Here is a 14,141-nt window from a genome sequence, read left to right as displayed (position 1 = left end):
TTAGTCATCTTCTCCTTCATCTTCCTCTCCTTCCTCCCCTTCATCATCATCTTTATCTTCACCTTCATCCTCATCCCTGTCTTCATCATCATCTTTTTCTCTTTCCCCTTCCTTGTCATCCATATTGGGACCCAAGTAATACTGTAATTGATTTGGCCAAATACCATCTTTGATGACCTTTCCTCACTCATCTGCATCTGCATCAGAATGGTCAGTAAGCCAGTTAAAGAAGCTCTCTGGTTCCCCATGCTGCCTCTTTCTGCTAGCATTATTCTGCATTTGACTTGCATTTTTCTTGAAATCCTTTCCAGATTTCCACTTGATTTTAGTGAGTTTGAAGATGGAGCACCACTCTCATTCAGATGAAAGTTTTTGGAGAGAACTTTATTTTTGAAGTAAGGATTTTTGTCAAAATGGAAATATTCTGTAACCTGGTTTAATATCTTCAAATTCTGTCACTTCAACACTGGTTAAATGAGGCAGTGCCTCTTCATCCTCCTCCACAAGCAGTGCAGACACTTGTTGATGGTTGACAAATGCTGTTATCCCAAAGTTTGGGATTTTGGCTATCAATTCAGACCTCATCTGAAAAAATAGTTGGCCGAGTTTGTTATATTTCTGTTCTGGTTTCAAAGTCTCCTCATTGGCTTGTTTATTAAGTCTACTTCATTTTGTACTTCATCAATATGTGCAGTTGCTTCTTACTGTTCTTTTTCTCCCTTCTTCAGCAAGACCAGAGAGACTGATGTCTCTTCCAGCCTCGAGGCAGAAGGTGCTCTTGGTTTCTTCTTTTGAAGCAGAAATAGAAAGCATGGCATTTGGGGGGCCATGCTGTGAGGAAAGGCCAAAAATGAGACCACAGATCTCCTTGCCCATCAGGAAGAAGCTCAGAAAACCCTAATATTATTGTTTTAAATCACAGCATCACAACCTCTGAACTTTTGCTACCTAGAACAGTGTAATGAAATCATCAGTAACAGTTATACTAGTATAAGAATTTCAGCTCAGAGTAGACATATTGCTGATTTGAAACTTTACAAATGATAGTTCTCTCTTGAAGGCAGATCCAGGTAGCTTTCCCTATTACTCTTAGCACCTGCGATAAATTGCCAAAGTGTCACAGGTTCTTTCCCTACATGGGTCCATGCCCTTGCAATGTGACTTTGAAGCTCCTCCTCTCAAGAGATGGAATCTATTTCTTCACCCTCTTGGCCTTCTTACTTGATTTGACCTAAAGAATGCAGCAGAACTGATAATGTTCCAGTTCCAAGCTTAGGTTTCAAAACTACTTGCAAGCATCTGCTCTAGTTCTTGGAAGTTTGCTGATTTACTACCAGAATAAGCCAAGGAGAGCCTGCTGGATAAGTAAAGACACCTGGACTCATTTCCTCAGCTAACAGCCAGATCCCATAAGCAAAGCTACCTAGCTGACTTGCAGCTGACCACAGTCATGAGTAAGTCCAGTCAATTCCAAAAGAACCACCCAACTGAGCTCAGCCCAAATAGAATCATGAGTTAAATAAATTGCTGTCTTAAGCCATAGAAGTTGTAAGTGTTTTGTTCAGCAGCAAAAGCTAACTTCTTTGTAATTCCTTCATCATATGAAAAATTTTTTTTGAGACAGTCGAGTTTCACTCGTTGCCCAGGCTGGAGTGCAGTGGCACAATCTCGGCTCACAGCAACCTCTGCCTCCTGGGTTCAAGCGATTCTCCTGCTTCAGCCTCCCAAGTAGCTGGGAATACGGGTGCCCGCCACCATGCCCAGCTAATTTTTTGTATTTTTAAGGGAGACAGGATTTTACCATGTTGGTCAGGCTGGTCTCGAACTCTTGACCTCAGGTGATCCACCCACCTCAGCTTCCCAAAGTGCTGGAATTACAGGCGTGAGCCACTGGCTCAGCCCATGAAAATAATTTTTATATATTCGTTTCCCTTTCCTATAGCAAATGCTGGCAGATATCTATTTAACATCTACTTCTCCCCTTCTTCCTTGTTAACAGAACCCCAATTTTGTCCTGGCATCCATCTCTCCTCTCTATGACTCAGGAGCCCCCGGGGAAGCCCTTACTTTAATCAACAATTTTCTCTTCTCTTTTCAGTGATTGGTTTAGGATCAGTCCCATAACCTGAAAGGAAGCTTTCTGGGAGCCTCTGAGAAAAGTGTCTTCATCGTAAGAAGGCCACAGTAAAAAATTAGCCAAGTGTTGTGGCACAGGCCTGCAGTCTCAGCTACTCCAGAAGCTAAGGCAGGAAGATCGCTTGAGCCCAGGAGGTTGAGGCTGCAGTGAACTGTGATTGTGCCACTGCACTCTAGCCTGGGTGACTGAGTGAGACCCTGTCTCAAAAAAAAAAAAAAAGAAGAAAAAGAAAGTTACACAGCCAGGCATAGTGGCTCACGCCTGTAATCCCAGAAATTTGGGAGGCTGAGGTTAGAGGATCTCTTGATCCTAGGAGTTCAAGGCTGCAGTGAGTTATGACTGTGCCACTGCACTCCAGCCTGGGCAACAAGTCAGACCCTATCTCTTTAAACAAAATAGAAAAAGCCACACAAAGAGATGATCACTTTCCGTCTCTGTACTTTGACGAATCTGAAGGTGATACTTCGAGTTGTAGCAACCATTTTGAAACTTCAAAAGAAACAACCTGAGGCCTGTGTGGTGGCTCACGCCTATAATCCCAGCACTTTGGGAGGCCGAGGCTCAATCACTGGAGCCCAGGAGTTCAAGACCAGCCTAGGCAACATCACAAAACCCCATCTCTACCAAAACAAAATTACAAAATACAAAAATTAGTTGGTGGTTGGCACATGCCTGTAGTCTCAGCTACTCAGGAGGCTGAGGTGGGAGGGCCTGGGCCCAGGAGGTGGAGGCCCTGACCTGGGGCCAGGAGACAGAGGTTGCAGTGAGCTGAAATCACATCACCATACTCCAGCCTGGGAGACAGAGTGAGACATCTCAAAAAAAAGAAAATAATAATAATAATAATAAAGGAACAACCTGAGGAAAATGCCAGCACAATCAGAAAGGCAGAGAATGAGATGAAAATAACTTGTCTTTATTGATGTCTTGTGCTGTTGAATCAACTAGCCCTAAAGCCTATCCTACCTTTGTACTTACGGTTATGTGAGGTAACATATTCCTTATTGCTTAAGCCAATTTTAGTTGGTTTTGTTGTTACTTACAACTGATGTTATAATTAACACAACATCTACTAGAATATAAGCTCCAAGAGGGCAGGGAATGTGTCTATTTTGTTTACCACTCTATCTCCAGTGTGTAGTCTAACACCTATCCCCTAGCAAACATGTAATAGTTATTCACCGAATGACTATAAGCATATTATATCAATTATCATTTATTAAGTACAACTGTAATTGACACTTGACTAGACAGCATAAAGATCTAATTAGGGAGCCTGACTACTCTTGACTGTGAGTCAGTCCTTTAAGAACTTTACCTTTGCTCTCCACAATCTGGCATACAGTGGACGGCCACACATTTGCTAACTAAATGACCTATGTCACAGAATTTTGCCAACTCTCCAGCAGGGGGTGCCCATAGCCAGCTGTTCTGGGCTCTGGGAAGGTTTTTTTTTTTTTTTTTTTTTCTCATCGGCCCCCCTTTGCTGCATTCCCCTTCATCTCCCCCCCGACCCCCTCTTGGAGCCAAGGAACACAGCAATGCAAGGAAGCTCAGAAGGGACTTTTCAATTTTCAGAACCTCAGCGTCTGTCCTGTCCCAGCTTCCAGCACCTGTTAGAGAGGGCTGAGAATATGCTTCTATGATCAGAGGATGCTCTCTTAGGTCAGGGTTAAGCAAACATTATCTGTAAAAGGCCAGATAGTAAAAATTCTAGGGCCGTAAGGTCTTTGTCCTGTCATGCTCTTGTAACACAAAGAACTGCTGAGCCAAGCATACCTGCAGCCTCTGTATTTCTGGCTACACAAGATCATGTATTCCTTTATTACTTAAGCCAATTTTAGTTTGCTTTATTGTTACTTACACCTGAAGATATAATTAACTGTCCACAGCTAGACTATATAAGCTCCAAGAGGGCAGGGAACTTAATAAGTAAATAAATACAAGAATAAGCAAAAGAATGGATGTGGTATAACTGTGTTTCAAAAAAAAAAAAATGATTGACAAAAACAGACAGCTGGCCAGATTTGGCTAACCCCTGCTTTAGGTGAATAAGGCATTGCCTAGGTCATTGGTTTTCAAACTTGAAGGTGCATCAGAATCACCTGTAGGGCCTATTGAAACACTGATGGCTGGGACTCGCTTGAGTTTCTAATTCAGTAAGTCTGGGCTAGGGCTGGAGAATTTCAATTTCTAATAGTTTAGTCTTGCCAAATAAAATACAGAATTCCCATATATCAGATTCTTGAATTTCAGATAAATGATGAATAACTTTTAGTATATGCATGTCTCAAAGATTTATTATTCACCGTTTATCTGAAATTCAAATTTAATCTGGCATCCCTAAATCCCTAAATCTGGCAGTCTTAGACAAGTTTTCAGGTGATGTTCACGCTGCTGGTTCAGGAACCACAATTTGAGAAACAATGGCAATATAGTCTCATGCATAAAGTTGCCTTGCTAATTCAGAAGTCTTGAGTTGGAGTGAAGTAAATACCCATCACTCTAACACAGGATTTCTGCACACTCAGTCTGTATATGTGAACATATATCTACTTGGTTCACAAGTTTGAGGTTTGCCTAGATACTTTCTGCATTCGTTTTCAACAATTATGTATTTGTTGTGCACTTACTATGACTCACAAGTTTGAGGTTTGCCTAGATACTTTCTGCGGTCATTTTCAACAATTATGTATTTGTTGTGCACTTACTATGACTCAGAATTTACTTCAAATCTCAGTCCTGTATTTAAGATACTAGGCAAGTTTTTTAACAACTCTATTCCTCAGATTCTTCATCTGTAAAATTGAGATGACAATTTCTCCTTCATGGAGTTGTTGAATGGAAATGAAATAACATATGTAAAGAATTTACCACAGTGCGTTGTAAGGAATAAGCTGTTCAGTACTCAACTAATAGTGTAGCTACTACTGTCGAAAATACAGGCCAGCCACAGTAGCTCATGCCTGTTATCCCAGCACTCTGGGAGGCTGAGGTGGGTGGATCACCTGAGGTCAGGAGTTCGAGACCAGTCTGGCCAACAAGGTGAAACCCTGTCTCTACTAAAAACAAAAATTAGCTGAGCAGGTGGCAGGCGCCTGTAATCCCAGCTGTTCGGGAGGCTGAGGCAGGCTGAGATCTTACCACTGCACTCCAGCCTGGGCGACAGAGTGAAACTCCATCTCAAAAAAAAAAAAAAAGAAAAAGAAAAAAAAATACAGTAATTCTCAAAAAAAGTGTGAACCCTGGAAAGTGTGGACCCTGAGCCAGCAGCATCAACAGACCTAGGAACTTATTAAAAATGCAAATTGTCTGGCCCCACACCAAACCTACTGCATCAGAAATTCTAGGATGTTGCACAGCAATCTGATTTAACAAGCCCTCCAGATGATCCCAATGCATGCTAACATTTGAAAAACACTGCTGAAGCAAATATGAGAGGCTGTGTGTGCTTGGGGCTAAGAATACTGGGGCAAATGGGGCACAAATCTTCCCCTTCTTTTCCCAGAACAGTTTTACATAAGGGACTAGACGTGCTGGTGTTCCAGCATGCCTTCACCTCCCCTATACTCTCTTCTATATAGCCTGAAAATCATTAGAAATTCACTTAAGCAAAGATTGTTTAGCTGATTTTTTCATTCAACATTTCTTTGAATGCCTATTATGAGCCATATAGTATGTTAAGCAATGAGAATTCAAAAAATAAGGAAAGGGCCAGGCGCGGTGGCTTATGCCTGTAATCCCAACACTTTGGGAGGCCAAGGCGGGTGGATCACCTGAAATCAGGAGTTCGAGACCAGCCTGACCAATATGGTGAAACCCCCAACTCAACTAAAAATACAAAAATTAGCTGGGTGTGGTGGTGTGCACCTGTAGTCCCAGCTACTTGGGAGGCTGAGACAGGAGAACTGCTTGAACCCGGGAGGCGGAGGTTTCAGTGAACTGAGATCGTACCACTGCACTCCAGCCTGGGCAACAGAGCGATACTCTGTCTCAAAAAAAAAAAAAAAAAAAAAAAAAGGGAAAGGCTCCTGTTTGAAGAGCTCTTAGTCTGGCACTGATTTTAGAGCATAGGAAACCACAAGATGTGTGCATTTCAGTGATGCTAAAATGAGCAGGTTATTAAATGAGGTAGAAGAGAGGCAGTAATTCAGAAAGGCAGAGCTCTTTCCAGAGGACATTTGTTTTACAAATATTAACTGAACCCAACATCATGCATGCAGAAAGAAGCCTGACTACCTGGAAAGCCTCTACTACCAGGAAGGCAGCCTAGCAGGATCTAATTCTAAACCTGGCAAGGCCACCAGAAAGAAGCATCAGGCAGTGAGGGGTCATATCAAATCCCAGTCTGTTCACAGCTGGCTTCTTGGACGTACTGGCCTTGACTATGGCCCAGAAGACTAGAAAGCACAGCCACAGACAAGAAGAGTCCTGGCAGAAAGCTGAGTCAGGCCCCAGTCTGGGACAGGAGCTGCTAAATCCTAGAAACAGAAGCAATTCAATAGGTGGCAGAGCTAGTGACAGTTCTCTAGCACTCCCACCCATAACCTCGGACATAGGTTTGGAAGACACCAGTTAGTAACAGTGAGAAAATTTCAAGTTGACTGTGGAAAGTTGGGCTGGGCTGGGTTGAAATAAACTTTATATAATTAGATCTACTTTGGGCTGTTTTGTGTTGTGCCCAGCCAATATAAAATTGCAGTTTAGCAAAGCGTTGGAGAGTTTATTATTAAAATACTCCCTAAATGATTATGGTACATTCACTCTTTTCACATGTGGGAACCATTGCATGATACAGGTCTATATAGGGGCATCACTAATACAATGCTTTGCACACCTGGTCAATTAAATGCATGAATAAATGATTCTCTGCTGTCTACTAGGAGCTCACATTTTAGAGCAAAGGCAAAAAAGTATTTTGAAGGACCCTTCACAGAGAGTTTTGACTTCCCAAGGGTCACAAACTCTGTATTTCAGCCAGATTTATTCAGGGATTAAGGGAATAATGCAAAACTCTTACATAAGCTATTCATTTTATTATTTTTCATTAGAATCAGGGTCTCACTCTGTCACCAGGGCTGGAGTGCAGTGGCGGGATCATGGCTCACTGCAGTCTTGAACTCTTGGGCTCAAGCAATCCTCCTGCCTCAGCCTTCCAAGTGGCTAAGACTACAGGCATGTGCCACCACACCTGGCTGGTTGTTTTTTGTAGAGATGGAATCTCACTATGTTGTCAGGGCTGGTCTCAAACTCTTGGGCTCAAGTGATCTTCCTGCGTCAGCCTCCTAAAGTGCTGGAATTACAGGCTTGAGCCACCGCCCCCTGCAGGTTGCTATTCAGAACTGAGAATATTAAGACTTAATTTGCAACCAGATTCAGTAAGATAAACCAAGCCTTTCTTATATGAAATATTAACAGTTTAAAAAGTGATTTTGCATGGCTGAGCGCAGTGGCTCACGCCTGTAATTCCAGCACTTTGGGAGGTCAAGGCAGGCAGATCACCTGAGGTCGGGAGTTCGAGACCAGCCTGACCCATATGTAGAAACCCCATCTCTACCAAAAATACAAAATTAGCCAGGCGTGGAGGTGCGTGCCTGTAATCCCAGCTACTCGGGAGGCTGAGGCAGGAGAATCGCTTGAACCCGGGAGGCAGAGGTTGCTATGAGCTGAGATCATGCCATTGCACTCCAGCCTGGGCAACAAGAGCGAAACTCCATCTCAAAAAAAAAAAAAAAAGTGATTTTGCAATGAAGAAAAATAATGGCCCAAATAGTACAGGTGTCAATTCAATGTCATACAGTTCTTATGATCAGTGGTTTTCTGGCAACCCCAAATTTAATGGTTTTGGAATTAAACACACACACTTCCCTCACTCATTATGCAGAAATGTAACAGAAATCACCCAACAATTTTTTATTCCACATCAGTCTGGTGTACCCAAAGCAAGAAAGGCGAAAGGAATCTGCTTTCATTCACATGAAGTCTTCCTCTGCATCAGAAAATAACCATGAAATACCAAGAATCTTTGTAGAAATCCACCAGCTCAATTCCAAAGTGACAGTCATTTTCTATAAATCACAACGGGAAAACCAGAGGTGACCACTGAAAGCAGGGGAAGTTACAGACTCTACAGTGTTGGCACTGTGGTCTCTGGTTAAAGACAGGCCATCTAGCACTTTTTACTGACGGTTGTATTTCTGACAATGTAGTCCCCACTCCCAATAGTTTTGGTAAAAGCCATCTAGACTCATTTTCCCTAGGTTATTGTATTTCAGACTGCAGGCTGAGATCCATGGGTAGGTTGCGAAATCAATTTAGTGAGTTACAATCAGCATTACAAAAAGAAAAAAAAAGAAAAAAAATTTCAGAATGCATCATACTTGGTAAGTATATTGTTTCATGGGACTTTCTATATGTGTGTATGATTGGGGTATTATGTATAGTCTATTTCTTACTGTAGGTCGCATTAAAAAACATTTAAGACCTACTGTCCTAAATGATACCTTTTTCAAGCCTGAAGATGCAATTAAGCAGAATGACTGTCCCCTTTGCCTCAAGGGAGCATTTTAATTCTTCAAGCACTTCTGGAAAAGTGACCATCATTTCTTTAGATTTTTGCCTTCTCAGAATTTGCTTAAAGATAACTTTAAAATCACTGAGTTTCTTTTTTTGTTGTTATTATTGTACTTTAAGTTCCAGGGTACATGTACACAATGTGTAGGTTTCTTACACATGTATACATGTGCCATGTTAGTGTGCTGCACCCATTAACTCGTCATTTACATTAGGTACATCTCCTAATGCTATCCCTCCCCCCTCCCCCCACCCCACAACAGGCCCCGGTGTGTGATGTTGCCCTTCCTGTGTCCAAGTGTTCTCACTGTTCAATTCACACCTATGAGTGAGAACATGTGGTGTCTGGTTTTCTGTTCTTGTGATAGTTTGCTCAGAATGATGGTTTCCAGCTTCATCCATGTCCCTACAAAGGACATTAACTCATTCTTTTTTATGGCTGCATAGTATTCCATGGTGTATGTGTGCCACATTTTCTTAATCCAGTCTGTCATTGATGGACATTTGGGTTGGTTCCAAGTCTTTGCTATTGTGAATAGTGCCACAATAAACATATGTGTGCATGTGTCTTTAGAGCAGCATGATTTATAATCCTTTGGGGATATACCCAGTCATGGGATGGCTGGGTAAAATGGTATTTCTAGTTCTAGATCCTTGAGGAATCTCCACACTGTCTTCCACAATGGTTGAACTACTTTACAGTCCCACCAACAGTGTAAAAGTGTTCCTATTTCTCCACATCCTCTCCAGCACCTGTTGTTTCCTGACTTTTTCATGATCACTATTCTAACTGGCATGAGATGGTATCTCACTGTGGTTTTGATTTGCCAGTGATGATGAGCATTTTTTCATGTGTCTGTTGGCTGCATAAATGTCTTCTTTTGAGAGCTGTCTGTTCATATCCTTTGCCCACTTTTTGATGGGGTTGTTTTTGTTCGTGTAAATTTGTTTGAGTTCTTTGTAGATTCTGGATATCAGCCCTTTGTCAGATGGGTAGATTGTAAAAATTTTCTCCCATTCTGTAGGTTGCCTGTTCACCCTGATGGTAGTGTCTCTTGCTGTGCAGAAGCTCTTTGGTTTAATTAGATCCCATTTGCCAATTCTGGCTTTTGTTGCCATTGCTTTTGGTGTTTTAGACATGAAGTCCTTGCCCATGCCTATGTCCTGAATGGTATTGCCTAGGTTTCGCCTAGGTTTTCTTCTAGGGTTTTTATGGTTTGAGGTCTAACATTTAAGTCTTTAATCCATCTTGAATTAATTTTTGTATAAGGTGTAAGGAAGGGATCCAGTTTCAGCTTTCTACATATGACTAGCCAGTTTCAGTTTTCCCAGCACCATTTATTAAATAGGGAATCCTTTCCCCATTTCTTATTTTTGTCAGGTTTGTCAAAGATCAGATGGTTGTAGATGTGTGGTATTATTTCTGAGGGCTCTATTCTGTTCCATTGGTCTATATCTCTGCTTTGGTACCAGTACCATGCTGTTTTGGTTACTGTAGACTTGTAGTATAGTTTGAAGTCAGGTAGTGTGATGCCTCCAGCTTTGTTCTTTTTGCTTAGGATTGTCTTGGCGATGTGGGCTCTTTTATGGTTCCATATAAACTTTAAAGTAGTTTTTTCCAATTCTGTGAAGAAAGTCATTGGTAGCTTGATGGGGATGGCATTGAATCTATAAATTACCTTTGGGCAGTATGGCCATTTTTACAATATTGATTCTTCCTATCCATGATCACAGAATGTTCTTCCATTTGTTTGTGTCCTCTTTTATTTCATTGAGCAGTGGTGGTTTGTAGTTCTCCTTCAAGAGGTCCTTCACATCCCTTGTAAGTTGGATTCCTAGGTATTTTATTCTCTTTGAAGCAATTGTGAATGGGAGTTCACTCATGATTTGGCTGTTTCTCTGTTACTGGTGTATAAGAATGTTTGTGATTTTTGGACATTGATTTTATATCCTGAGACTTTGCTGAAGTTGCTTATCAGCTTAAGAAAATTTTGGGCTGAGACGATGGGGTTTTCTAAATATACAATCATGTCACTTTCAAACAGGGACAATTTGACTTCCTCTTTTCCTAATTGAATACCCTTTATTTCTTTCTCCTGCCTGATTGCCCTGGCCAGAACTTCCAACACTATGTTGAATAGGAGTGGTGAGAGAGGGCATCCCTGTCTTGTGCCAGTTTTCAAAGGGAATTTTTCCAGTTTTTGCCCATTCAGTATGATATTAGCTGTGGGTTTGTCATAAATAGCTCTTATTATTTTGAGATATGTCCCTTCAATACATACCTAATTTATTGAGAGTTTTTAGCATGAAGGGCTGTTGAATTTTGTCAAAGGCCTTTTCTGCATCTATTGAGATAATCATGTGGTTTTTGTCTTTTGTTCTGTTTATATGATGGATTACATATATTGATTTGCGTATGTTGAACCAGCCTTGCATCCCAGGGATGAAGCCAACTTGATCGTGGTGGATACGCTTTTTGATGTGCTGCTGGATTCGGTTTGCCAGTATTTTATTGAGGATTTTTGCATCGATGTTCATCAGGAATACTGATCTAAAATTCTTTTTTTTGTTGTGTCTCTGCCAGGCTTTGGTATCAGGATGATGTTGGCATCATAAAATAAATTAGGAAGGACTCCCTTTTTGTCTATTGACTGGAATAGTTTCAGAAGGAATGGTACCAACTCCTCCTTGTACCTCTGGTAGAATTCGGCTGTGAATCCATCTGGTCCTGGACTTTTTTTGGTTGGTAGGCTATTAATTATTGTCTCAATTTCAGAGTCTGTTATTGGTCTATTCAGGGATTCAACTTCTTCCTGGTTTAGTCTTGGGAGAGTGTATGTGTCCAGGAATTTATCGATTTTTTCTGGATTTTCTAGTTTACTTGCGGAGAGGTGTTTATAGTATTCTCTGATGGTAGTTTGTATTTCTGTGGGATCGGTGGTGATATCCCCTTTATCATTTTTTATTGCGTCTATTTGATTCTTCTCTCTTTTCTTATTAATCTTGTTAGCAGTCTATCAATATTGTTGATCTTTTCAAAAAAACCAGCTCCTGGATTCATTGATTTTTGGAGGGTTTTTTGTGTCTCTATCTCCTTCAGTTCTGCTCTGATCTTAGTTATTTCTTGCCTTCTGCTAGCTTTTGAATGTGTTTGCTCTTGCTTCTCTAGTTCTTTTAATTGTAATGTTATAGTGTCAATGTTAGATCTTTCCTGCTTTCTCTTGTGGGTATTTAGTGCTATAAATTTCCCTCTACACACTGCTTTAAATGTGTCCCAGAGATTCTGGTATGTTGTGTCTTTGTTCTCATTGGTTTCAAAGAACATCTTTATTTCTGCCTTCATTTTGTTATGTACCCAGTAGTCATTCAGGAGCAGTTGTTCAGTTTCTATGTAGTTGAGCGGTTATGAGTGAGTTTCTTAATCCTGAGTTCTAGTTTGATTGCACTGTGGTCTGAGAGACAGTTTGTTATGATTTGTTCTTTTATATTTGCTGAGGAGTGCTTTACTTCCAATTATGTGATCAATTTTGGAGTAAGTGCGATGTGGTGCTGAGAGTGTATATGCTGTTGATTTGGGGTGGAGAGTTCTGTAGATGTCTATTAGGTCCACTTGGTCCAGAGATGAGTTCAAGTCCTGGATATCCTTGTTAACTTTCTGTCTTGTTGATCTGTCTAATGTTGACAGTGGGGTGTTGAAGTCTCCCATTATTATTGTATGGGAGTCTAAGTCTCTTTGTAGGTCTCTAAGGACTTGCTTTATGAATCTGGGTGTTCCTGTATTGGGTGCATATATATTTAGGATAGTTAGGTCTTGTTGTTGAATCGATCCCTTTACCATTATGTAATGGCCTTGTCTCTTTTGATCTTTGTTGGTTTAAAGTCTGTTTTATCAGCGACTAGGATTGCAACCCCTGCTTTTTTTTTTTATTTTGTTTTCCATTTGCTTGGTAGATCTGCCTCCATCCCTTCATTTTGAGCCTATGTGTGTCTCTGCACATGAGATGGGTCTCCTGAATACAGCACACTGATGATGGGTCTTGACTCTTTATCTAATTTGCCAGTCTGTGTCTTTTAATTGGACCATTTAGCCTATTTACATTTAAGGTTAATATTGTTATGTGTGAATTTGATCATGTCATTATGATGTTAACTGGTTATTTCGTTTGTTAGTTGATGCAGTTTCTTCGTGGCATCGATGGTCTTTACCATTTGGCATGTTTTTGCAGTGGCTGGTACCAGTTGTTCCTTTCCATGTTTAGTGCTTCCTTCAGGATCTCTTGTAGAGCAGGCCTGGTGGTGACAAAATCTCTCAGTATTTGCTTGTCTGTAAAGAATTTTATTTCTCCTTCACTTATGAAACTTAGTTTGGCTGGATATGAAATTCTGGGTTGAGAATTCTTTTCTTTAAGAATGTTGAATATTGGCTCCCACTCTCTTCTGGCTTACAGAGTTTCTGCCGAGAGATCCACTGTTAATCTGATGGGCTTCCCTTTGTGGGTAAGCCAACCTCTCTCTCTGGCTGCCCTTAACATTTTTTCCTTCATTTCAACTTTGGTGAATCTGACAATTATGTGTCTTGGAGTTGCTCTTCTCAAGGAGCATCTTTGTGGCGTTCTCTGTATTACCTGAATTTGAATGTTGGCCTGCTTTGCTAGGTTGGGGAAGTTCTCCTGGATAATATCCTGCAGAGTGTTTTCCAACTTGGTTCCATTCTCCCCGTCACTTTCAGGTACATCAATCAGACGTAGATTTAGTCTTTTCACATAGTCTCATTTTCTTTTTTCTTTTTTGAGACGGAGTCTCGGTCTGTCGCCCTGGCTGGAGTGCAGTGGCCGGATCTCAGCTCACTGCAAGCTCCGCCTCCCGGGTTCACGCCATTCTCCTGCCTCAGCCTCCCGTGTAGCTGGGACTACAGGCGCCCGCCACCTCGCCTGGCTAGTTTTTTGTATTTTTTTAGTAGAGACGGGGTTTCACCATCTTAGCCAGGATAGTCTCGATCTCCTGACCTCGTGATCCGCCCGTCTTGGCCTCCCAAAGTTCTGGGATTACAGGCTTGAGCCACCGCGCCCGGCCAGTCTCATATTTCTTGGAGGCTTTGTTTCTTTTTACTCTTTTTTTCTCTAAACTTCTCTTCTTGCTTCATTTCATTCATTTGATCTTCAATCACTGATACCCTTTCTTCCACTTGATCGAATCATCTACTGAAGCATGTGCATTCATCATGTAGTTCTCGTGCCATGGTTTTCAGCTCCATCAGGTCATTTAAGGACTTCTCTACACTGGTTATTCTTGTTAGCCATGCGTCAAATCTTTTTCAAGGTTTTCGGCTTCTTTGCGATGGGTTCGAACTTCCTCCTTTAGCTCAGAGAAGTTTCATCATCTGAAGCCTTCTCTCAACTCGTCAGTCATTCTCCATCCAGCTTTGTTCTGT

The 14,141-nt window shown here is 41.3% G+C and overlaps 1 pseudogene; it reads right to left on the bottom strand.

Annotated features, from left to right (window-relative positions):
* On the bottom strand, positions 1–854 carry LOC111540716 (annotated as a pseudogene).
* Between the last annotated feature and the right edge of the window lie 13,287 nt (positions 855–14,141).

Source organism: Piliocolobus tephrosceles, chromosome 13, assembly GCF_002776525.5.
Source record: "Piliocolobus tephrosceles isolate RC106 chromosome 13, ASM277652v3, whole genome shotgun sequence".
Taxonomy (NCBI): Eukaryota; Metazoa; Chordata; class Mammalia; order Primates; family Cercopithecidae; genus Piliocolobus; species Piliocolobus tephrosceles.
This window is presented reverse-complemented; position numbering and strand designations above follow the sequence as displayed.